Here is a 22,334-nt window from a genome sequence, read left to right as displayed (position 1 = left end):
CCTCCTGCACACCACAAAACAGCTGATCGGGAGGTGCGGGGAGGGAGGGGGAGGCGCTGATTGGTGGGGCTGCCGGAGGGTGGGAGGAGGTGGGATGGGGGAAGCTGATGCGGGCTTGCTGACATATTACTGTGGCTCTTTGGTACATTGGTAAATTCTGGCTCCTTCTCAGGCTCAGGTTGGCCACCCCTGGCCTAGAGTTAAGATTGCCTGACATTGTCCATTTTATTTTCTTGTTTTCACTGGCTTATGACCTTTTCCCTAATAGCCCAAATGGTAAATACATTATTTTGCCAATTTCAAAAAAAAAAAAAAGCACAACTGTTTAACTGAGAAGCTGTGATGTTTCCATCCTTTGGAGAAGGGACTTGAAATTTGGCAGGAAGCGACTGGGGTGAGGGATGTGCCTTTGGTTGTTCCTGTGAAAATCAACCTAAATTTTGCCAAGTTGTGAGCCTCTTTTTCACATGTGCTCAGCAGAAACTTATTAGAGTTTGGCAGCTTAAATTCTCTGAAGATATTGTCTGTACCTAGCATGTTCTAGTGCAAGGCTGCAGGGGACTCTAGTGCAAGGCTACTTCACCTGTAATTGCTCATCCCAGCTGCTGGGGACTGCTGTAGCACCAGGCACAGGAATGAGTGCAGGGAGACTTTCTCTCTTGTGCTCTCAGCTCTCTTAGAGGCACCAGGGTGCATAGTATAAGAAATACCACACAAGGCTAGGTTAAGAGTGAATGGGCAACCTTAATTCTGGCACTTCCTAACTGTTGAGTGCTTGACTTTGTCACCTTAGCATACTTTTACTATAATGGGTTTTTTTTTTAAAATTGTATATCTATATTAAAGAACTATGTAGAAGCTTTGATAGGGAGCTGGGCCTTCTTGGACTGTACAAACATGGAGATAGTCATGGTTAGGGCTCTGTGTCTGTCACGGAGGTCACAGATTCTTGAATTTCTGCAACCTCCGTGACTTCTGCAACAGCCAGTGTGGCTGATCCCAGGGTCACCCAAGCAGCTGGCCCCAGGGACAGCCACACCAGCCACTAATGGAGCGGCTCCGCAGCCATCTGCTCAGGTAGCCCCGCAGCCAGTTGCACTGGTCACTGCTAGAGCTGCCCCTGGGCCAGCTGCACCGGCTGCTGCTCAGGCGGTCCCAGGCAACTGGTCTTGGGGACCACCTGAGCAGTGGTCCCTGGGATGGTGGGAGCAGCCGCGGCTTGACAGCCCCCAGCAGTGGCCCCAGGGGTGGCCAGAGCAGCGGGGGAGGCCCAATGGCAGCCGGAGCAGCGGCCCTGGGGGCAGCCAGAACACCCACTGGTACCACTGGCCCCTCCCCCAGAACAGTAGCCTGCCTCCCACCCAGATGAATTAATTAATGCCCCCCACCCAGAGCAGTGGCTTGGCCCCGCCCCCCAGGAGTGTTTCCCCCCCCAGCTGGAGTCCCCCAAAGCAGTGGCTCCCGCTGGGGGCCCCCAGAACAGCAAGCTACCAGCTAAGATTTAATCAGGGGTGTTTTTAGTACAAGTCATGGACAGGTCACGGGAGAGGGAGATGATAAAAGATAAACATATATACACCTACATTTTTGTTTTATTTTGTAATTACATAAATCTCAACTTTCATAACTGCCCTTTAGTCCAGCCATAAATCATTGGTTGACTGCTTGTAGGTATTGTGGCACAAGAGGGCCTTGACTATTATCAGAATTACTGTTATAGTTATTTGAAATACAATAGCACCTAGATTTCGCTATCAAAGACTAGGGCTCTATTGTGCTATGTACATTACAACAAATACATTTTAAAAATCCCTACTCCAGAGAGTTCACAGACTGGGCTAGTGACGAGATGCAACAGGTAGAAGAAACCGAAAAGGGGTGGGTAAAAGATAGGAGGACATTATAAAAAGTAAAATGAATACACTGTTCTTAATAAACAGTACGTAGCTCACTGCTTGCCTAGTCATTTCCAGACGGCAGTGTTCTGTAGTCCTCACAGCAGAGCTAAGTTTTAAGCAGAGATTTGAAGGAAGACAAGATGGTGGCTTTTTGGATTTGATGGGGAATTCTCAAGCATAAAGGTGCTTGAGGGAGAAGCAGAAATAGAGGTGATCAACAGCTGTCATCATTGATTGGGGCATAGACGATGGTGGTTGCTAGGATAAAATACTGATAGCTTGGAATGAAATAATTAAGGGACTTAAAGGTGAAGACAAAAGGGTTGTATTTGATGCAGTGGGACAGAGGAAGCCAATGGAGGAATGCAAAGTGTTGGAGGTGATAAGGTTAGAGTGATGAGCTAGGAGGATGATCCCAGCATCAGCATTTTGAGTGGAGCTGGACGGGGTGGGGATTTACATTACACATGGAGAAACTTAGATGCAGGGAGAGCAAATGATTTTCTCAAGATAGTGCACTGAATAGTTGGATGACAGAGCAGCAAGTAGAACTCAGACTTCCTGATTCTTCTTCGAGTAGATGCAGCCATGTATTCCACTTAGGCGTGTGCATGCTGAGTGTACCGGAGCTGTAGAAGTTCGTCCCTACCCTTCCTCAGGCTGGAGTTGGAGCTTAGTGAGGTCTTAGCCTCACAACTTTTCAATTCGTTTAGTATTCTCTTGTTGTATATAGTTAGTAGTATCCTTAGTGTTAGTTAGATTATTGTTAGTTGTATAAGTTTAGTTTTCCTCAGTGATGCCCCGACCAGGGTTTAAACATTGTCCTTCTTGTGGGGGAGTGATCCCCAATAGCAATTCCCCACACGCAGTGCTTGCTCCATCTTGGCAATGGCCATGTTAAAGAGCATGGTGTGATCTGCAGATTGTTCAAGAAATTGACACAAGTGGCTTGTGACTTTCATCTGAAGCAGCACCTACTCGAACAGGCCATGGGGCCTGCTTCTACACCAAAGTGGAGATATGATTGCTCTCTATAAATATATCAGAGGGATAAATACCGGAGAGGGAGAGGAATTATTTAAGCTCAGTACCAATGTGGACACAAGAATAAATGGTTATAAACTGGTCATTGGGAAGTTTAGACTTGAAATTAGGTGAAGGTTTCTAACCATCAGAGGAGTGAAGTTTTGGAATAGCCTTCCAAGGGAAGCAGTGGGGGCAAAAGATCTATCTGGCTTTAAGATTAAACTCGATAAGTTTCTGGAGGAGATGGTATGGTGGGATAACATGATTTTGGTAATTGATCTTTAAATATTCATGGTAATTAGGCCTAATGGCCTGTGATGGGATGTTAGATGGGGTGGGATCTGAGTTACCCAGGAAAGAATTTTCTGTAGTATCTGGCTGGTGAATCTTGCCCATATGCTCAGGGTTTAGCTGATCGCCATATTTGGGGTCGGGAAGGAATTTTCCTCCAGCGCAGATTGGAAGAGGCCCTGGAGGTTTTTCGCCTTCCTCTGTAGCATGGGGCTCGGGTCACTTGCTGGAGGATTCTCTGCTCCTTGAAGTCTTTAAACCACGATTTGAGGACTTCAATAGCACAGAACCCAGTGGGCTCTTGGGAAGCAGCTTTGGACATCATGCCATGCTGACTCATCCAATTTTCAAGGAATTTACAGATGTGAGTGGGCCAGCTTCTAGGGTTCTGCAACCTCCTACCTAATTGGTCACATGATATTGACCCTGATTGATTGGTGACCATATACAGTATAAACTTCCTGCTTTCTTTCTGGTCTTGTCTGAGCAACAAACAATTGCCCACTACTTTTTACTTGGACCCTGCTTGACTCCACCCCCCCGACCCTGCCAGTTATCTTGCTGTACATTTCCCTTAGATTAGATCACCTGCCTATTGGACCACTTGTGTGAACTCTGACCACTGATCTGGACTGCCCTTTGACTCACCTGACCCTTGAACATTATATGGTGTCTCATGTAGAAGGGCCTAAGCCATTTAAGACTTTATAGGTCAAAACCAAAAATTTAAATTCCTCCTAGAAACCAATAGGTATCCAGTGTAGTGCACTGGTGTCACGTGCTTCTGCTAGGATACACCACTTAAGGCAGTGTTCCCCAAATTTTTCAGGGTGCCCCTCCTTGAGCCAGGGCTTGGCGTGGGCAGAGGCGGGGTGGACGCAGACAGGAGTAATGGGACCGAGGCTGGGGATGCAGCTGGCGGTGGGTCTAGGGCTGGGGCTGGGAATGGAGCCATAGCCAGGGGCCAAGGCTGGGGCAGGGCCAGGAGTGGAGCCGCAGCCAGGGCCAAGAGTGGGGCCAGGGCCAGGTGTGGGGCTGGGGGCTGTGACTCAGGGCTGGGCCAGAGCAGAGCTTGGGGTGGGGCGGGGCTGGGTGGCGCTCCCCCCACCATGGGGGTTGGCCCGGGCCCCTCTGTGCCTCCCTAGTGGGGCATGCCCCACAGTTTGGGGACCTCTGACTTAGGGTATGTCTACAGTTGGAGCTGGAGGAGTTAGTCCCATCTTGAGGAGACATGCTCAAGCTAGCTTGCTAACAATAGAGGGTAGTTGTGGCAGTGCAAGGGGCAGGACGGGCTAGCCGCACCAAGTATGTGCCCATGATCTTTGGCGTGGCTAGCCCTTCCTTTTGCCTGTGCTGCCAAGACACTCGTGTTTTTAGTGCACTAGATCAAGCAGAGCTAGCCAGAATATGTTTCCTTGAGCTGAGAATTATACCTCCAGCTCCAAGTGTAGGCATACCTTAAAAAAAAAAAAAAAAGCTGCCACCTTCACCATCTTAAGTTTCTAGGTTGATTTAAAATTTATGCTCATATAGAGTTTTGCAGTAGTTAAGTCTTTAGCTGACAAAGGGATGGATTGTGGTAGCAAGGTCAGCAACTGGTTGTTATCTACTAGCCAAACATGGCAGAAAGCATTCCTTGACACTGCTGCTATATGACCTTTTTGGCAGCTGATGATTCAACAATTCCCCTGAGATTGTGAACTCTAGTTAAAGGTATGTTGCATTATTTGGCATTTGAGAATGCTGAAGAAATGACTCATTTCTGGATTTGAAATTTATAGCTTGAGAAAACATTCAACAAAGTAAACATTGATTCAGGCTTCCTTGGCTTTGCCATAACTTAATCAATGTATGAAAATAACCTTCTGTTTCATACTGGACTGATGATGAACGACGTATCAAGATCTATTGCTTGATTATGTGAAAATCAAGGCAGTTTGGAAGGATTTGACTGAATCTGTACTGTCACTTATTCAAAATACGTTAATCCAAATTACATTTCCATTTCAGCTGATGGAAACTAGACCAAGTGCATATTCCCACATCAAAAATCATAAACTCAGAAAATTAGTTTGAATTTCAAATTCTCAACATTGTGGTGGGTTGCTACTCCCTCTATGGATAATCTCTGTTGGAAGCATTTTGGGCTCTGGTGACCATGCATGCATGCGTGCAGTGTTTGAGAGTGAGAGAGAAATATCCAGGATATTAGTCTGGCATATTTTACTGCTGGGTGAAATCTCATTAGATCATGTATTTATTTATGTTTAGTATCTAACGAATAGAAATAGTTACTAGTTGCTGTTTGATCAAATAGCAAAAAAAATGGATTTGTGACATCCCTGATTTGAAGTAGTATTTTTCTTGGTATTAAGCCACCACTAGAGCGGGTCAAATAGTTTAATGAATTTTGCTCATGCTTCTGAAAAAAATATTATAATCTTTTTTTCCATTCTTTGCCCATCTTTATCCCTGCACTGGCCTCTGTGTTTCCCCTTTCTCTGTGTCTCTGTCCTTTTATTTATTTATTTTAAAATGACACAAACATTTAAAAAAAACAAGAGGGAGGGACCAAATTCCAGATGAATTTGACTTTACAACATAATTTTTAGATGCTATCATGAGGGACTTCAAAACTATAAAAATCAGCTTTTACAAATGATACATTGGAGAGAAACTGGGCCACATTCTCGGAATAATATCCTATTGCTGTACAAATGCTATATATGTTATCTTTTTTTTAAAAGTATCATTTACGACTGTACTCTGTGTGCAAATGTGATACATTTTGTATTTGTGTATAACACTTGCAGGCATTTATTACAAATGCTGTCGTAATTGGTATTACATAATTGGTAGGGACTGTGGTCTTCACCTGAACAAGCAGATTTGTTTGGGTTAAGTGCTTGTTAATTACACCGCTTCTATTTGACTTCTTTTAATTTGGGCCAATATATTGTACTGCAACTGAATTTTGATAATTCTAGCAGAAATAATTTTAAATTCCTCTTAAATATACTATAATTATATTGATACACTTTTTTCAGAGGTATTGACACAGAAAATCGCTAATAATTCTAATAATCTCTGCAGAGGGAGAGGAGTGAAACTTCATGGAAATTCTGTCAGCGATCTCTCTCAAGTGAGTCCTGTCGACTTAACTGGTAAGCAACCAGTGTGAGAAATGCAGGTCAGTTAAGGTTTCGGACTTTTGATCATCAGTTGAAGTTCATTATGTATATCAGTTATCTGTTTAATGTTCTTCTTTTAACACTTGTCTATGTCTAATCTATATGTGTGTGTAATATAATAATCTAATCCTGGTGTGCATTTGATCAGTCTTTTGGCCAGGAGGCTCTTTGGGGCCCGCATGTGCACCTGGAGTGTTCTTGTGCTCCTGTATTGAGGGCATAAAGATGGAACTGTCCAACCACTTTTCTTCCTTTCCATCACACATAGCTGAGAGACTGAAGCCAGGTCTACACTACAGACCTATATCGGTATATGTCAAGGCTGAATCCCCACTCTGCGACTTCAAGTGCAGAAGATAGGGGCCTGCAAGGATTCTAAAAATTAATACATGCTACTCCAGGCTTGTATTAAACTCCCAAGGTTACAGCTTTTCTCTGACCTTGGCTTGATAAACGCTGCCACCACCCAAATGCAAAAAACCCCCTTTGAACCCAGAAAGGAGCACTTGGGAATTCCTCCCTGTGGGGTACCCTCAAGCCCTCCCCCCCACACACACACCCAGAAGAGCTGAGAAAGAAAACAAAGGAAATTAGCTGTGGCTATCAACTAATCAAACAACATGCACAAACCTTTTAGGACACCAAAAATCCAATCCTGTTCTGAAAAAAGGTAAATTTTATTAGAAACAAAAAGAAAGAAAAACATCTGGAACTTAGGCTGTTTGTTCCATCTTAAAAGAAACAATTACAAAAATTAAGCACCCAAAATAGCTTTCTTGGGGTTCAGCTTAAAGGTTACAAGCAAACAAAAGCATCTGGGGTTAGCACAGAGGAGATCCACAAGCCTTAAAAATAAACAGAATTAATCCTGATCGCGTCTAGTTAAACATTCTGATCTACTTACACATTTAGAGTTCAGATAAGTAGTTCTAGGTATGATCTGATGATTTATGATCAGACCTGACTTAAAGCTGCTTATAGCATGGCCGCTCTGTCCCTCCAGCCCACAGAACAACAGACAAAGGGAAAGTTTATTTCCCCATTTTAAAAAGTTCTAGCCATCCCGTTGGCTCTTTTGGTCAGGTGCCCACTTTTTTGTTTCTGTACCTGGGGTTTTTTAACCCTTTACAGGTATAGCAAGTAAAGAATAGCTACTGAGAGGGATTTTACAGCTAACTGACTGGCTGGGTGTCCATCAAAGGGAGCTATCCCCCCACTTCATTTATCACAGTATAACTGGATTGCTCCAGGGGTGTGAAAAATCCACACCTCTGAGTGACGTTGTTATGCTGACCTAACACCCCATGTGGACAGTGCTGTGTCGACAAGAGGGCTTCTCTTGTTGACACAGCTACTGCCTCTTGGGGAGGTAGATTAACTATGCCGATTGGAGAAGCATCTTCACTAAAGTGCGACAGCGGTGCAGCTGCACCACTGTAGCGTTGTACATGAAGACAAACCCTGAGCTTTCTATTCTGCATCTCAATGGTCATTATACTAGTTTTTGTACGTTAATGTTAGGGTGAGTTGCCTGTTGGCAGATTTTTGATAAACTTTAATTGTTTGGGAAGTTTTAGTCTTCTTTCCCATGCTGGAATTTTTTCCCAGTACAGGGGGCTTACAAACATCTACCCCAGGTCACCTGGTTTTAAGTATTGTGTCTCTTGCGAGGCAGCAGTACTGGGAAGTCTCATATCCCCAGCAAATGTTCAATCTGTAAATCTTTTTCTAAAAGGCCTTTAAAAGATGGGGAGGCTCATTTACAGATGTCTTTGTTAGACTGCTCTTTGTTACCAGCTTCAGATCCAGGTACAGCTGACTCCCCTGGACAAATCCCACTTCTGTTCCGGGGCACTCTTGTGAGTGTAGGATTCATTAGTTTTGCTATTTACAGAACTTAACATTCCTTTGATGGTAGTAATACCCACAGTCACATCAGCACTGGGTGTCTCCCCAAGACCACCACCTCCCCTTACAATTGAACATTCTGGTTTTGGTAGCCCCTCCCTCAGCCTTGGAATGCTCATTCTTTTTGTCTTCTGAGTGCAACATAATGGACAGGGATCCTCTACTTATTTCCTTATGGCCTTCCTAGGAATTTTATGGGTTGAAAGCGGAATCAAGAACTTGTTTCGGTCCAGATCTTATAGGAAACATGAGGGTAGACATATGTCCTGGTATCCAGGGGCGGCGAGTTATATCTCCATGTGGTGCCTTAGCACCTGCAATATTCAGAGCCCAGGGGCCCAGTTCCACCAATATTTGCAGCTGGGTGTCCCAACGGCCCATCTGCCGCCCCCCCGCCCTGTCTCCCCCAGCCCCCGGTTGCTGCCCCCCACGCGCCTCCCCGGGCCCCGGAGCAGAGCGTCCCTGGTTGCCTCTTCCTTCCCTGGCTGCCTCTTCCGAGCAGCTCCATGCTGCCCCCCTGCAGCAACTGCTGTCGCAGGGTCCTAGTGCCCCCCAACTTCACTGCCAGGGCAGACTGACTGTGAGCCTGCCCTTCCACCTCAGACCCTTCCCTTTTCTGGCGGGACCCTCCACCAGCATAGGGGGCCCCGCCCGCCCGCAGTCACCACTCCTGCCCCATTCTGGGCAAGGAGGCAGCCCCATCCCTCACCCGCAGTGAGGCTACATTGAGGGGCAGCAGGAGGGGAGGGTGTGCACACAGCATCCCCTGGCACCCACCACAGGGGAGGTGAGGGAGATTCCTGGACCTGAGAGGGGCCCTAGGAGCTCGTGCAGTGACAGTGGTGGGGGTGAATGTGCTGCTTGGGGGTGGGAAAGGGGGGCTCCTCCCCCAGAGCTCTCTGTTGCTAGGGAAAGGACTGGGGGGAGTCCTCCTCTCTGGCCCCTGTCCCGAAGCAGTCTGCCTGCACCCCAAACTCATCCTCAGCCCTGCCCCAGCCAGAGCTTTCACCCCCCCCCACACACACACCCTCAACCCTTTACCCTAGCCTTGAGCCCCTCCAACACCCCAAACACCTTATCCCCAGTCCCAGCCAGAGCCCTCATCCCCCCGCACCCTAACCCTCTGCCCGAGCCCTGAGCTCCTCCAGCACCCCAAACCCCTTATCCCCAGTCCCAGTCAGAGCCCTCATCTCCCATGAGCCCCCTCCAAACCACAAACCCCTCACCTCCAGCCCCAAACAGAGCCCTCATCCCCTTCCACTCCAACCCTCTGCCCCAGCCCTGAGCCTCTCTTAACACCCCAAATCCCCCAGCCCCAGACAGAGCCCTCACCCCCCACACTCCTACTCTCGCCCTGAGCCCCTCCCACACCCCTCACCCCTGCACCCCCTCCCTCCACACCCTCTCCCATCCCCAAACTCCCTCCCAGAGCCTGCACCCCAATCCCATGCCCCAGCCTAGGGCCTAAACCCCAGACCTCCTCCCCCACCCAAACTCCCTCCCAGAGCCTTGGGCAAGTGGGTGGCGGAGTTGGGGGGGGCAGAGTTCGGGCAAGGGCAGGTTCTGGGCACCACCAAAAAGTATACAAACCTGCCGCCCCTGCTGATATCCTGTCCTGGGCCCTCAGGCCCCTTACCTCTATAACATCTGAAGGTGGCCTAGTTGGAATCTCTCAGTCCCTATTACCTGAGTCATCACACATGTACACCACCACCTAGGATGAAATTCTTCTTTCCTATTCATCAGGAACCTGCAGTTTCTCAACTGCCAGCATGTGAAACTGAACAGTCAGAGGAAATTTCTAAGGAGGAACTGTCTAGGACTGGAGAATTAGTTGTGCCTTTCAGGGCTTCCGCAAAGTAATTAGTAGGATTTTTCTGAAAGAATAAGGGGTTAGCTGATACCAGCTCAAAGGCTGTCAAAATGGGTTTCTGATTGCATCAAGGCTTGTAATGACAGAACTAGTTTAGATTTGCCAGCTCAGACTAGGGTTCATTCTACTAGTGCATAAGCACCTTCTCTGATTTCCTTGTGAAGCATACCCATTTTAGACATCAGCAAAGCAGCCACATGGGGTTCAGTCCATGGGCGGCAGATAGCAAAGGCTGGGGGAGGCTGAGCCTCCCCAAACTGCACTGTGTGGCCCCGCCCATGCTCCGCCCCCAACCCCCTCCTGCTTCCCGGTGCTCTGCAGCTCTTCGTCTGTGGCCGGAGCTCCGGGCTGGGGCTAGGGCTAGTGGGGGCCAGCCTGTGGCCAGGGACTCCGGGGGGTAGAGCCAGTGCTTGTGCACCCCAGGCTGCCTGCCCGCCTGCCTGGTGCTCCGGGGCTGGGGCTGCGTCCCCTGCCTGCCCGCCCGGCGCTCTGGGATTGGGGGCTGCACCATCCACCTGGCACTGGCAGCCATGCCACCCGCCTACCCGGTGCTCCGGGGCTGGGGGCCACATCTCCCACCTGGTGCTCCAGGGCTGGGGGCTGAGCCTCCAAGAGTGGAATGTATATATATTAATTCAAGCGCTTGAAGAAGAAAGGAAAAGTTACTTATCTTGCAGTAACTGGAATTCTTCAGAATGTGTTGTCCAAACATATGTTCCCTGCTAGTAGAGTACTATAAAATCTGGACTCTGTGTTGGCAAAGAATCTGAGTGGTGGTGGAGCCACTCCACACTTTATGCCCTTGATATGGGAACATGAGGACACTCAGAGCTAATGTGTGGCCCCAACAGACATTACTGTCCAAAAGATCTGATCGCAAGCACATGGGACACACATGCACTGAGAGAGGAATAAAATACATATGGACAACACATCTCAAAGAGCTTTTGTTTCTGCTTTCTTATTCTTTGCTTCAGGAGAGGTTACAACAGCTTGGGGGCTGCACTAACTTGTGACAGTTGGGAACAGTCCTGTAGGGATTATGTGCTAGCTGGGGATAGGCAGAAAACATTTTCCATTCCTGCCCACAGCATTTTCCTTTCCACCAGAAGCTTCGGGGAGGGAGGCAAAGAAGCCAGTTATGTTGGCCCTGCATGACGGGAATCTCAGCAAGGAATTTGCGGATGGTTTTTGCTTCCTGTGCAACACCTGCATGTCACAAAGGAAGCTGAACAGAGCAGAGAATCTGCCACAAAGCTATTTATTGTGGCCTCTTGACCTTTCTGAAATATTTTCCCCAGAAGTTGAAAACACTAAAAGTACACCTCTGATGTAAAACAATTAAGATTTTTCAACAGAAATAAAACAGGATCTTGGTAAAATGTTCAAGACTTGTGGAAGTTTCTTACTGTTAAACTTAAGATTCCATTTTACAGGTCACATGGGAAAGCAGGAAATGCATGACTAAACCAGCAAGGTTTTGTTCTTTCCATTCACAAGTGTTTTCACTCTAGTTAACGGAAGGGGAATTCTGTCATTTAGCAAAAACAACGAGGAGTCCTTGTGGCACCTTAGAGACTAACAAATTTATTTGGGCATAAGCTTTCATGGGCCAGAACCCATGTCATCAGATGCATGGAGTGGAAAATACAATAGCAAGTATATACACAGTACCTGAAAAGATGGGAATAGTCTTACCAAGTTGGGGGTCAGTCTAACGAGACAATTCAATTAACAGTAGCATACCAAGGAAGGAAAAATCACTTTTGTAGTGGTAATGAGGTGGCCCATTTAAAACAGTTGACAAGAAGGTGTGAGTAACAGTAGGGGAAAATTAGTATGGGGAAATTAGTTTTTGTAATGACCCATCCACTCCAGTCTTTATTCAGGCCTAATTTGATGGTGTCCAGTTTGCAAATTAATTCCAGTTCTGCAGTTTCTTGTTGGAGTCTGTTTTTGAAGTTTTTTTGTTGAAGAATTGCCACTTTTAAGTCTGTTATTGAGTGACCAGAGAGATTGAAGTGGTCTCCTACTGGTTTTTGAATGTTATAATTTCTGATGTCAGATTTGTGTCCATTTATTCTTTTGCGTAGAGACTGTCTAGTTTGGCCAATGTGCATGGCAGAGGGGCATTGCTGGCACATGATGGCATATATCACATTGGTAGATGTGCAGATGAATGAGCCCCTGATGGTGTAGCTGAGGTGGTTCGGTCCTGTCATAGTGTCCCTTGAATAGATATGCGGACAGAGTTGGCAGTGGGGTTTGTTGCAGGGTTTGGTTCCTGGGTTAGTGTTTTTGTTGTGTGGTGTGTAGTTGCTGGTGAGTATTTCCTTCAGGTTGGGGGGCTGTCTGTAAGCGAGGACTGGCCTGTCTCCCAAGGTGTGTGAGAGTAAGGGCTCGTCCTTCAGGATAGGTTGTAGATCCTTGATGATGCGCTGGAGAGGTTTTAGTTGGGGGCCGTAGGTGACAGCTAGTATTGTATTTTAAGAAAAGGACAAGTATTGTATATGGAAATAGAGTATTGAGGATAACCTATCTATGTTTTTAGAAACAGCCTTTCCAAAACCATTTTAAATTGATGAAAGATGGCCACAGAGAAAGATATACACTATATAACACTTGCCTCAAATAAAACACAAAGGATTCCCCCCTTTCATTTTAATTATTTTATTAGATTTTGTTCTTCCTTTAAAGTGAATTTAGTGTTTGTAAAAAATACTAGAGAGGTGCAGCATGGGCAGTAGCAGTGCAAGCTTCTCTCTGACCATTCTGTCAATGTATCCTAGCCCTGACTTTGTGTTAAGAAAGGAAATATGTTCTTGGGATTAGAGGGTACATCAGTTTCCTTGGCCCTTTCATTCCTTGGGGTATCTGAACAGATTGCCAGCAAGGAAGCCAATTGTGATGATATCTTTTGTGATGTGATGTAGTCACTAGGAACTGGATAAGTACCATAAACTCACCTCTTGCAGGCAACTGAACAGGCATGGCAAACTAAGTAATGGTTTGTATTAAAAAAAAATCTAAAAGTGAAAGGCTCCCTATTGCACTTTCAGTCCCCTGAACCCATCATTTTTTTATTTTATTTATTTATTTATTGACTACAGCCTATGAGAATTAGGAATAAAGAGTAGGGATTTAAAAGTGCCTATGTGACTTAAGAGCACAAGTCCCAGTGAAAGTCAGTGTGACTTTCCCACCCAAAATAAGTACAGTACTGTAGGAGAAAACAACATTTCATGTCTACATTTCAAGTTACTAAACTGGAGTCAGTATGTAGTGAAGTTATTAATGTGCTTGAGTATTTTGAGAATTAAGTCCTTAGATTGTAAGGTCTTTGGAACAGGGATTGTATCTTCCTATTTTTTCAGACAGCACTTTGCACATTGTGAGAGGTACCGGAATACATATAATAGTGCCCCCTCCAAGCTTCATATAGTGGGGAAGAGGGAAAGAAAGAGAGAGAGATTGATTTGTAGAGATTCTCTAAAGAAAGTACATACATTTTTCTGCCTAGCTATTCTGTTTAGTTCTTTTACTGTGCTAATCACCATAGAATCTGTGCACCTTCCAGTAGTGCATTAAGCAGTGTGACTAGGCATCTGTCATGTGTTTGTTCTTTAATCCTCTCCCCGGGGAGAAGTGTGTGCCGTGGGGTGTCTTGTTTTTTTATATCTATTTTAAAAAAAACAACAACTACCTGTTGCTCTGTGTTAGAAAAGGCAACGTTAAAGAAATGGACCTTGCGCTTGGAGCAGAAAGTGGTAAGGTTTGTGACAGCCCTTAGTTCTTGGGAGAGTTCATTCAACAGTCTCAGACTGTCCCCAGAAAAAGTTCGGTCTCCCACACAGACAAGCTTTATTCTTCATATTGAGAGGTCCGTTGTGCCAGAGGAATGTAGTTGTTGACTATGGTCTTTGTCCTGGAGCTTTAGATGATCTTTTAGATATCCTGGGCCCAGCCCATGCAGCACTTTGGAGATAAGGACCAAGACCCCTTGAACTTGATTCTAAATTCTGTGGGAAACCAGAGTAGAGAGCAGAGGACAGGTGTGACATACTCGCAGTATCCTGTGTTGCTGAGGAGATGCGCTGCAGCGTTCTGGCTCAGTACTTTTAGGACTGATTGAAAAAGACTTGGCAGAAAGTATTCAGAACTGTTCTTGAAATAAAAAAGATTCAAACAGCGCTCATAAATACTAAGTATTCTTTTAGATAAAGTCTCACTTAAACTATTAAACATGATTTGGCAATAATTAAACATCTTAATGTTAACAGTAAATACTGGTAAACAACATAAGGAAATAAAAGCCTTTTGTATAGCAGCATATCTTGGGTCACCAAGCATTCCATTTATTTATTATAGAGTTCCAGTCTCTTCCAGTGAGAAGACGCTGTTTCCATATGGTCTGTAATAGTAGTGTTGCTTTTCCTTTCTGAGATGTTCTTGCTCCCTTTTTGCTGAAACAGGGTGCTGGATAAGATTTCTGGAAGCATTTTTTTTCCAGTTTAGGATCTCTGAATCAGGCATGTTAAAAACTTCCAAGATTTGTAAATAATGCTAGATGAAAAAGTGAGTTCTTAATGTAATTCTCTGTTTCCATTAGTTTTGGAATATACTATTTTTTTCCTCGCAGAAATCAATGTGTTTGGACTGCTAATGTTTTTAATCAGATGTCAGCATTTTTGCTGATGGGACTCTTTCTGAGTATTGCTTTGGCTATACTGTAGTCTCTTCTCTCAAATTTTCAAATTATGAATTAATACTGAGCAACAAAGTGAAAGTGTGTCAAACAAAGTTTATAAAATGCTGAAAATCAGTCAGAAATGTTGGGAAAACAAAGTATTTACACAATCACTTTCCTCTCCTGACTATTAGGGCAGAAAATATGCTGAACCAAATGTGGGTGACTAGCCAGCTACTGCAGAGACATATTACGTTTCCCCCAAATTTGCGAGCTTTGTGCATGTAGATGTGGTGCTGGATTTGTTCCTACACCTGTGGAGGTTCTCATGGCAGTGGAGTAGGTGCAGTTCTGCTGTACAAATGGGTATGTAGGATGGGATGTGGAGGCCACTGCAGCGAGAGATCTCTGTCTGCACAGGCTGAGTCTAGCTCCATAGGGGATCCCTGTGTGCAGATATAGCAGAGGAAAAACGAGGGGATCTGCTGCCACGCAGATCTTTTGTTTTTCTGTTGGCAGTAGTGGGAATTTGTGGCATAGAGAGTTGTCTTGAGCCATTAGGCTGAAGTAGTCACTGTGAAAAGGTTCTGTAACTGTTTGTGGGCTAAGGAAGTGGAAGAATTCCTTTGTACACACCCTTCTGGAGATGCCCAGGGCTTTGCACACTACTTGGTAATAAGTCAGCTTGTCAGGATTAATTGTGTCTTTAGCCCAAGAGAGATGGAAGATATGTGATGGGTCCTACTGGTGCTGGTTATGGCTTGGTAGAAACTGAGGAAGAGGGCTAGTGGGGGACAGACAAAACCTCTTCCACTGCAGTGTTTTCTCTATCACTGAGTCCATGACTTATCAAAGAGAGAGAATTCTGTACGTGAGTTAGTTTTAAATTAGTTGGAAGTTAACTGGAGCTATTTTAAAACAAATTTATAATTACTACTTCATAATTATTCATTCAAAGATAATAGTGATCATTAGGTCACACACAGTACATTTTCTGTTCCCATGCAAGAGGAATGACAAAGCTGAATTCCCCTAGCTAACAGTTTTTCACCAAGAGTTGACATAAAAAAGTAAATAAAGACACAAAACTCCTGGGTGAGTCACGGAAGTGGGCGTGTTTTAGTAGAAGGAGCTTTCATAACACATCCACCAGTGGCCAAAGACTAGGAAGCCTTGACACACTTAGTCTGGCAGAAAGCAATCCTTGTGAATAGACAATACAACTTGCCAACATGGATTACGACTGAGCTGCTTTCGTTAGAGACAAAACAGAAGTGAGTATGCTAGCAGCAGTGACAGTGTTTGTTTTTAAAGTGGCCTGTCTAGTTGATGTGTTTTTAAATTAGTTTTGAATTCAGGCCAACCTGGCTTTCTGTTTTCAATATATTGTTTTAGTTAGTTAAAGCAATATCTAGTCTCTAGAGAAACCTGTGAGATTTATTTGTGGTAGGTTAGGTATGTTGGTGTTAAAAAGCATAACATTAAGGATATTGTGGAATCAGGAAAGTATGAATGAATTAAAGATATTAAAGCACGTTTTGTGCGTGTGTGTGTGTGTGAGAGAGAGAGAGAGCGCAATGACATTCTCATATGGGTAGTACTTTATTTTTTAGTAAAAAATATCTTTTGAGAGCAAACTTGACCTGTGCAGTTAAGTTGTGTTTGGTTTTTTTTAAAGTATAAATATGGAGGTAAGGAGTAGTGGCATAATAATTCTCATGGGTATTTCATTATTATTTTAAACCTGGTTCTAAATTTTGAGTAAATCCAGTTGCTTCCAGTTCTAGTTATGCTGTGTAAAACGCATCCTTACAGTGACTGCTATGTTTTGGTAAGCCTAGAATTTGTGAAGAGAGACAGAAACTCTCACTTTACAAGATAGTAATAGCAGAGAGAAAGATAATAAGCAAGGAAGGTGCTCCTTTTTTATTCAGGGATCATATTTTTACAGAGTATAGCTCTACATTTTATATTACTGTTTTTTTGTTATATTGTTTTTAAGTAGAAGCCACTGCAGCTGGGAGGGTGCTTCTCAGCACAGGTTGACAGACACACACTAGCACAGCTATTTTTAGCACACTAAAAATAACAGTGTGGCCACAGTGGCAGAGGTGACAGTTAAAGCTAGCTGCCAGAGTACAATCTTTACCACCCCCCTGGGTATGCACTTGGGTGGGTATCCTGAGCTGCCACTGTGGCCAACCGACTGTTTTTAGTGGTCTCGCTTGAGCAGAGTTCGTGCATGTCTTTGTGCACACATTGGGAAGCACACTCCCAGCTGTAGTATAGACATACCCTGTATGGGGATTAAGGAAAAGGATGCAGTTTCTAGTGGTTTAAAATATTGCCTAAATGTTTCTCATAGAATTTAATTAGGTTAAGCCTCTGATATTTGGTTTAGACAAATTACTTAAAATACTTGTTAAAACAAAATGTCTTTCTTTGGTGGTTAATGATTTTTAACTTGTATGCGCCCCTTCCACTTCAAAACCTTAAACTTTTAAGACTGCTCCCAAGTTTATGAACTTCTGCTTACTCATGTATGACCAGATTCACACCGGTGAAAGGATTAGGGTTATTTTCCAGGGATCCAGAAATTAGGCATGATACCATTAAACAGCAAAAAAAAAAAAAAAAAAAAAAAGTGACATTTCAATTTATGTAATCAAGTAAAGATGGAGAAAAATACTTATTTTAAAAAAATACTTGGGAAGGGGATGAGTTGGAAAGATTTTAAAACTTGGACCTGTACTATTCTACCACTTCTCATTTTGGGCCACATAGTGTACATCAGAAATACAAAGTTTAAACTTGAGAAATGTTGTTCTTTGCTGAAGACTTCAGGCCATATTGTTAGCTGGTGTAAATAGGTATAGCTCCATTGAGGTTAGTGGAGTTACACTGATTTACATCAGCTGATGATATGGCCCATTGATAACATATCTCTTTAATCTTTCTATTCTGTTATTTTTTGGTATGTCCTTTACTTCAGGTCTGGGTAGACTGAGATGGCATATTTGAGCCCCAGTTAAACTCCTGTCCAGGTAGAAAACTGGATAATAGTACCCATATTGTATCCTGGAAAGTAGCTGTTAAATACCTGACATAGTATTTTACTGCAAATATACCAGAGGAAATGAACTTTGCTGAACCTAAGGAGTTTCCATAATGAAATAACAGCGTACACACAAGATTGGGGATATGCCTTGGATGTACGATGTTAATAAACAACAAGTGTGTGTTTCTAAAAACCTAACTAACAAAACATTGAAATACTCCTGTTTGGAATGGAAATTTGTGTGTGATATATGTATTAATTAGGGTAAATTTCTCCAGTAACTTATAGTACTTAAAGGATAAATAAGAGTCACATCCTAACAATTCAGACCAAACCCTCATTTCTAGATTGATTGGCTCAAAATTTAGCCTCCTTTTATTTTTTCTTCTCTAAGTTTGCAAAGTTCAAGTAACTCTGTAAATGTGTAACTATTCTGTCAAGACATCCTTTAAAGCTCTTTTACAATGCTCAGATTCCTGTTGTTCATGTGGACCCTACAAGAGCACATCCCTATGTGCACATGGTGGAGGGAGGAAAGTGTTTTACAAGGAAAGATTGTAATTTAAATTTTCCAAGGAATAAGGAAACTAAAGGTTATGAATAATATTTTGATACTTGGTGTGACTGATTTGGAGTTGCTTTGTAATAATTTTTGAGTACAATATGTTCGTCTGTTGTAAGGGGTTTACTGTGAATATATTGGTTTAATTTAATAGCAAGCTGTTGGAAAAACAAGCAGAAATGTAAAAATAACAATCCAAGATATGACCTCCCTCAACAAACACTTGGGGGTTATTACAAGACAATGGGGGAGAGCATTTGCCTGGAGGAGATTGACTTGGTCTCCTGTGGAACCCACCAAACTGGTTTTGGACTAACTGGGCTAAAAATAGCACAGGAAGAGAGAATAAATAACTGACGGGATAAAAAGGGAACTCTCTCTCTCTCTCTGGGGTAGTTACTTTTGGGGAACAGACTGAGACCCAGGCCCCCAGGGGTTTGCCATGTGAGGGAAGATAGGCCTGCCTAGGAAGTAAGGTAGATGTGTGGAGACCTTTTTGTTCTTTTACAAATTCTTTTCTCTTATTGTCATGGTTACAGGGCACACCATACCTTAGGCCCCTTTTTGTCCCTATTTGTCATATTACAGGCGTGGCTTCCTGCACCTTACTTTGGGTGGAACCATGTACTCCAGCCACTTTAGACTGGATCTCTGGGCTGTGGCCCCCATTTCCCAGCCATGTTAACACAACAAGCCCAACTAGGTTTAGCACCTGTAAGTTTTTCCTTTCAGGAACCTGTGAGTCTACGTTTGCAGTAACACAGAAACAGCACTACTCAAAGAGTCTTACATGCTTATTTACCCTTATTTATACCTTAATCTTTCCTTGCAGGTATTTGTATGTTCCCTTTAGACAAGGTAACCCCTCATCTCTCGCTGGGAGAAGCAGACTGTCCTGCTTACAAGACAGATGTTGTCTCTATGTGTTCCTTTGCATCAGTGGGCAGCCGACCTTCCTGAGCCCAGCATATTAAGATTTAGGGTTCCCTTTGAACATAGGTTTAGGGCTAGTCTACACTTGAAATGATATAGTGGCATAGCTGCAGTGTTGCAGTTGTGGTACTGTAGCACTTCAGTGTAGACAATCACTACAGCAAGAGGAGGGGCTCTCCTGTCACTATAGTTGTCTGTCTCCCCGAGAGGAAGTAGCTAGATCAAAGGCATAATTCTTCTATCAGCCTAGCACTGTCTATAGTAGGGGGCTAGGCTGTCTTAATTATATCACTCAAGGGTGTGGATTTTTCACAACCCTGAGCAGTATAGCTGAGTTGACTTAACTTTTCAGTTTAGACCTTGTCTCAGACTTGGGAAGAGTAAACTATTCTAAACATGGATGGAGCCAGATAGGCATTATTCCCCAGTAAACAACTTCCCTATTGTTTCTTCAAGACTCTTTATCTGTGTCATTGTTTTGTCTTCCCTGCTTGGTTCCTTTAACCCCTTTCATTATTCAGACAGAAGAATATTTTACAGGTAGCCCAAAAGAGATTATATCTATAAATAATACTACAGATAACTGCCTCATTTTCCGCACCTATGTTATTTGTTCTTTTGTTCCTACTGTTAAGATAAAAACATAGACTGTTTGAAGAAGGCTGTTTTGGGTCACTGTAATTCACTGGTCATAAGCTCCCAAATGGAAAAACTGGTTGGGCCTGCTGGGGAAGCATGGTGCTGTAGACCTGGACCCTGTCTAAGAGCTGGAGAATTGTGTGATTGCACCTTAGGGAGATAAATGCATGAGGCCTAAGACCTAAGTGGTTGATCTCTAACCCTAACAATTCTTCTTAACGTTTTCCCTTCTCAGTGTTTTTAGGACACTTATTGGCGTTGGTGTATAGCCATGCGGTTCTGAATTATGGAATTAATTTTTCCTTGAGAGTTCCTTAAAAACCTAAGAACATAAAGTTTACTCCTGGGGGAATTCCGCGTCAGTGACTTCTGACGGGGAAGCCGCAAGAGTGGTCATGTGCCCACTCCCTGGCAGTGCAGACAGGTCAGTTTGGGCACCCAGAGCAGCCGGTAGAGACATAAATCATCGCCTGAGTGGGGACGGGGGGGCCCTGGGTAGGGGGTGTGTGTGTGTGAGAGAGAGAGAGAGACAGACAGACACACACTCTGTCCCGCTTGCTATTGTAGCATGCTTGAGGGGCAGGGCTTTGGGATATTTCTGAAGAGGTAAGCAGGAGGCAGGCTCTGTTCCCTCAGGCAGAGGAGAATGTAGCAGCCTGCCTGCTTAATGAATTGTTCCCATTGTTCTTAGTGAATTCCCCCAGGAGTATAAAACAGGTGTAAAAATTTTAAGGCTCCTTTACATTGCCAAAGTGGTGTAAAGGAGACTTATTGTAAAGGACAGTGTGGCCTTATAAATGCTTATGGTGCTTTAGTGATTAGAACTGAATTTTTGGACTGAAAAAATTTCCTATCAAAATGTGCTCCATGAACTCTTTTCTACTGACCTTTTGGAGATGGTCAGTAGCCAGTATAAACTGTGAGTTTGAGATCCCAGCCCTCACTTGTTCTTCAGTTGCCTATGATGCAGCACTGAGCCTGTGGCTACATATATTTGTTGACTAATAATTAGAAGTAAAGGGTCAATACTAGCTACATTACTATTAGACAAAGGGGGTTTGGTGATTTCCTCCAATGCTCCCCACTCCCATTCTCCATCCATAGTATTGTAGTTTAAATAAATTAACAAAATAATTGAAACTAGCTGGATTATATTTCATTATGTTGACAAAAAATGCAGAATTTTAAAATATTGTGCACAGAATTGTTATTTTTTTTGGTGCAGAATTACCCCAGGAGTAAAAGTTGCACTAATCTTTTGTACATATGCCCATTCCATGGTGTGCATGCACCTTGTATGGTAAAGATGGGAGTCTTTTCAGCCATCAGTACCCCTTGGGTACACATGTCCTCGTGCTTCTCTGTGAGGGCATATAAAGGCAAGGTGCACCTGCCACTATTCAGTTCCTCTCACCGACTCACAGCTTAGAGACAGAGCCCAACAGTCGAAGAGACTGTCAGCCTTCTTGACAGCTTTACTAAATAGTTCTACAGTTAGAGTATAGTAATAGTTTTTAGTAGCTTTAGTAGTTAGTAGTTCAGTTGCCTGTTGCAACCTTTAGATCTTATTTGCTGTAGCATTATTTGATTCACCTAGGTTTAAACACTGCCCCTCATGCAAGGGAGTTCTCTCAGCTTTGGATGGATACTCAAAATGCCTCTACTGTCTGGGATAATTGTATATTCCCAGTAAATGTGTAATTTGCAAGTCCTTCAGTTCCTGAGCTAAGAAGGATAGCTCACCTTCAGGTCTTCTTAATGACCAAGTCAGTGAGACCTGCTTCTGAACCGGGCTCTCTAGACCCCCCTGTAGAGGGACCTTTTGAGCCAGAGTGGACATGGACTCTTCGAGAGTTCCAACTCAAATCACAACCATGATAGCAGTCAGACTGCAGGGAGCTAGAAGCCTGAGAAGTAGGTTGCCCACGAGGGGTTTCTCAAAGAGCAAAACCTCCCCAAGGTGCTGAACATTGTCTGACACTTTGTGGCCCAGAATGGTTCCCGTAAATTATTCTGCACTTCTTTTCCTAAAGTTGTTTTGCGTTTCTGCTGCTGGAAAGCCTGTCCTGGATTCTCCCACAAAGCTAGTTGCAGTTTAGTGGAGAGGATAGTGATAGATGTAAAGGAAGTGACATGTGGTCTTATATCTGTGATTGAAAGGCCTTATATAAATGTACAGTTTAATAGTAGTAGCGGTGTTCGGATACTATGGTGATGGGCACTCTCCAACTGCCCCATACTAAAAAATAAAAAGAATTCCTTGTTCAG

General features: G+C 43.9%; 1 protein-coding gene across 7 annotated transcripts in view; it reads left to right on the top strand.

Annotated features, from left to right (window-relative positions):
• ZC3H12B (zinc finger CCCH-type containing 12B) overlaps window positions 1–22,334 on the top strand; it is a 98,487-nt gene that overhangs the window by 56,690 nt on the left and 19,463 nt on the right. For 2 of the 7 annotated variants that reach the window (XM_043521854.1, XM_043521853.1), the window contains exon 2: window positions 6,309–6,405. The exons of 1 other annotated variant lie outside the window; for it this stretch is intronic. The gene's annotated coding sequence lies outside the window, so the exon portion shown is untranslated. Of the gene's footprint in view, window positions 1–6,308; window positions 6,406–16,008; window positions 16,149–22,334 lie in introns of those variants that run through there. 4 more of the 7 variants (XM_037908103.2, XM_043521850.1, XM_043521851.1 and 1 more) reach the window with 3 other exon arrangements.

Source organism: Chelonia mydas, chromosome 9 (genome assembly GCF_015237465.2).
Source record: "Chelonia mydas isolate rCheMyd1 chromosome 9, rCheMyd1.pri.v2, whole genome shotgun sequence".
NCBI classification, from domain to species: domain Eukaryota; kingdom Metazoa; phylum Chordata; order Testudines; family Cheloniidae; genus Chelonia; species Chelonia mydas.
This window is presented reverse-complemented; position numbering and strand designations above follow the sequence as displayed.